Below are 4,330 nucleotides of genomic sequence, written 5' to 3'. Positions count from 1 at the left end.
TTATAGTTGATTATGCACAATGTTGCCATTACTGTGTACAGTGTTCTGGTTCTGCTCATTTCATTCAGCATTAGTTCATATAAGTCTTTACAGGTTTTTCTGAAATTATCCTGCTCATCATTCTTATAAAACAATAATATTCCATTTCATTCATATACCACAGCGTGTTCAGTCATTCCTCAGTTGATGGGCATCCCTTCAATTCCAATTCTTTGCCACCACAAAAAAGAGCTACTATGAATATTCTTGTACATATGTCTTTCCTCTTTTGCAGTTTCATTTTCAATGACACCATCTTTCACACTCTGAAATCTAGTCAAACTGGACTTCACTATATCCCTCATGCCTTTCACTTGAATGCTGGTCTCTGTGCCTTTGCATTGGCACATCTTTCTTGCCTAGAATGTACTCCTTCCTCAGCTTCTCCCAAGAGAAGACTTCTTTTCCTTCAAGATGCAACTCACTTTTTTTTGGCAAGACAGTGGGATTAAATGACTTTCTCATGGGCACACAGCTAGGTAATTAAGTGTCTGAGTTTGGATTTGAATTCAGGTCCTCCTAACTCCAGGGTCGGTGCTTTATTCACCGGACCACCTAGCTGAACCCTAGCTTACCTTTTATAAGACACCTTTCCTGATCCTCTCAAACAGGACCTTCTTATCCAAACTACGTTGAATTTAACTATTTCATAATTATTTTTCTCTGTATTTTATGCTGTTTGTATATACATACACACATACATGTTTATATACACACACACACACACACACACGAAGACACAAAATGCAAATATTTACATATTTACTGTCTTCTTGTTTTAATGTAAGCTTCCTAGGAGAAGAGATTGTTTCATTCTTTGCATTTGTACCCTGCCAGAGTCTGGTACATATTGACTGAATAATGAGGTATGATGACTTCTGAAAGAAAACAATATAGATTTTGGAGGAGAGTGATGAATGAAAACAGATTATTCTAGCAGAAGTATACAGATGGATTGGAGCAAGGAGAGATGAGACAGGGAAATCACTTGATATTAATGTTATCCAAATAACCTAAATATTAGGTGACAAAGGACCCTGAATAGGATAGTCATTGTGGAAACATGAAGGGGCAGACTCAAAAGCAGAATAAGATGTTACAAGAACTGATTATTTGAATATGAACCCATATCAATTAAGATATGAATGTGATAGTAATTAAGATAAAAATTGTCTTTTTGATCCAGGGATCAATTTGGGACAGGGAAGGGATATGGAAAGATGACATTTTTATTGTTCAAACCACATTTGTTGGGGTCCTCTTCACTTGATAAAAGGAATATTGATAATTGAGATATGTCCAGAGGATGAGGAAAACCAGAAACCACATCATAAAGGCATGGGTTAAAACAACTGATCATCATAGGATCATAGTTCTGAATCTGGAAAGAATATAAGATTCCATCCTCAAATTTCTCATACTTCATTTCTCTCTCTTTTTAGATGAGGAACTTGCTTCATAGTTGACTGAAAAAATTGAAGCCAGTTATCCAGTGATTCCTTTTCTCCTCATTGCTATCATTCAGAAACTTTCCTTTGATCTCTCTCTCTCTCTCTCTCTCTCTCTCTCTCTCTCTCTCTCTCTCTCTCTCTCTCATCCTGTATGTACATCGTAATTTACATGTTGACTTCCCCATTAGAATATCAGCTCCTTGAGGGAAGAGACTGTTTTTCCCTTGCTCTATGTTCTCAGTACACAGGACACTGTGTGGGACACAGTATTGCTTAAAGTAGGAAAGTCAATAAAGTCAGGATCATGGTCCATATAGTCAAATATCTGAGGAGCTCTCATGTAGAAGAGAGATTTGACTTTTTTTTCCCCTGCTTAATCCCACAAGGTAAATTTGACTGATCAGTGCAATTTCCAAAGCAGGAGATCAGGAAAAAGAAAGAACTGTCTAACAATTAGAGTTAGTCAGATAGTAAGCACCTTCAATGGGCCGTGCAGTGCAAAGCTCGGGGGGCTGCCAAGAAAGACAAAAAAAAAAGTTCCTGCCTTAAAAGGGGGCTCACAATCTAATGGAGGAGACAGGAACAACTGTGTGCAAAAACACTATACAGAATAAATTGGAAGGTGGAAACAGACTGGCTCTTGAAGGGTAAGGGTCCAAGTAGAAACTGGAGGAATCTTTTTCAGGAGATTGCTGGCTAGGTGGAATGTTGGGCTAGAGGAGTCGGAGGTTCCTCCTAATCCTAAGAGGCCAGATGGGGCAGAGCAGGTGACTTTGGAAAACCAGTCTTCTCTCGGTCCCTCACACACTGCGCAAGGGCATTGCTATGACAACGCTAAGATCCTGCAAACAGGTGTAGATGCCCTGGGTCCTCCCCGGGAGGTCTTGGCGAGAGAGCCGATTGGTGGAGGGGAGAATGGTCTAGAGGAGGGGATGGGCCAGGAAAGCCTAGCGGGAGGAGCCAGGTGGGAGCCCCAGTCTCCTTGCTGCGTCCGCCGGAGCTCAGTGGCGGAGCCAGTGGTCCCCAGCTCCGAATCCTGGGGAGGGGGCGGCAAGGTGGGCCGGCCCAGTCCGAGTTCTGGAGCACCTGGCGGGGGCCGCGGCGGCGTCGGAAGGGCCGGACTGAGAAGGTAGGCTTCCCGAGTGCACGAGTCCCGAGCTGAGGGTCTGAGAAAGGTAGAGACCCCCTGGGCATCTTTGGGCGAGGCGGCCCAAGAATTTCAACCTTCCTTTTCTCGAGGGCGTCCCCCTCCCCGGAACACCCTAGGGGGGCCCTGAGTTGGTTCCCCGCAGGTTCAGGGAGTTGGGGAGGCGGGTGGGCGGGGTTCGGGGTGTCTGGGGTGCTGGCGAGGCGGACGTGTCTCTGCCTCCACTCTCTCCTGACCTGGGCACCCCCGGGATCCCCAAGAACGTCCGCTCCCTCGACGGTGGAAAGATTTGAGGCCCTTGGCTTGGCAGGAGAGAAGCCCCGCAGGCTCCCCCGCTCTTCAGTAAAACTCTCCGGCCCTTACCCCCTTGCAGCAGGCTGGGCTCACCCGGGCGCCTCCGTGTCTTTCAAAGTCCTGGGGGTCTCTAAAGCAGCCCTTTGGAGGAAGTTGGTTTGTCTGTTCCATTTTTACCGAGAAATGGCTTGAGAAGTTTGCCAAGGAAATGAACTAAACGTTCCGGTGCCTTTGCTGAGAAAATCCCGAACAGGACTATTGAAGAGCTGGACCCCCTGAACAGAACATCAGAGAATGACCGGGCGCCACCCCTGCTTCTGCCTGAGACCTCAAGTCTCCTGGTCGCCCACTTCTGAACTCCTTAAAGTTCGCAGGAAACCCCCCTTTTTACAAATAAGCAGCTTAATGTGTTTTGGGGTGCCTCCTCTGGCTCCCTGTTCCCTTCCTCCTACCCGCGGGCGGTGCGGCCCCGGGATGGTGGTTTAGCTGCCCTCCATCCTTAACCCAAGGCATAATAGGTAGGTGACCCCGTGTTTCTCACCCCTGTTAGTTAACTTTTTGGGGGCGGGGGGGCATCATATTTGATGATGGAGAGGTAAAATGACCGGAGTCTCTTTACATACTGGACAGCTCCTGGGCAATCAGTTAACTTCGTATAAATACATTCATCCCACAGAATAATTAAGAAAATTATAGTCTTAAATCAACTTCAAAGATCTTTAGACTAGACTTAAAAATAGGTTAATCAACAGATTATTTCTGCAGTTTGTCAATTCAACAATTAATTTATGAAGTACTTAGTAATCTAGTATTGGGGCAGTTTAGGTGGTGTAGAACTTCGGTTCTGGAGTCAAGAAGACGTGAGTTTTGAAATTCAACTCCCTGGGCTAGTCACTTAACCGTTTGCATCGGGCTCCTCATCTGCAAAAATGAGCTGGAGAAGGTAAAGCACTCCACAATTTTGGGGGTCACAAAGTTGGGCAAGACTGAATTAAACCACCACCACAACAAAAAGCATTAATAGCTGCAAGGCTATGTTTATAGGATCCATGAATTTGAGCAACGTATTTATTACGTCTGGACACTATTGGTATCAGAAGAATCTCTCTAACCAGTTTTCCTGGTGAGACCTGGAACTCATCCAGGGAATCTTTATCAGTGTGAAAGGACTCAGGTGTTCATTTCTTCAAGTTCTCTGTCCTTTCCTTCTGTTGTACTACTTTGTAGGAGAAAAAAAATTCAAGATTTGGGGTGGGTAATGTATCTGGACTGGCGTTTGAATGTTCTTTTGGATGCTTGAAACTGTATTGGTATCTGTAATGGAATGACATATGCTCAGTTATGAAAAAACTTTTTAAACAGTCTGGAATGTGGCAAAGTTTTATTATATCAATTTTTA

Source organism: Macrotis lagotis, chromosome 1 (genome assembly GCF_037893015.1).
Source record: "Macrotis lagotis isolate mMagLag1 chromosome 1, bilby.v1.9.chrom.fasta, whole genome shotgun sequence".
In the NCBI taxonomy this organism is placed as follows: domain Eukaryota; kingdom Metazoa; phylum Chordata; class Mammalia; order Peramelemorphia; family Peramelidae; genus Macrotis; species Macrotis lagotis.
This window is presented reverse-complemented; position numbering follows the sequence as displayed.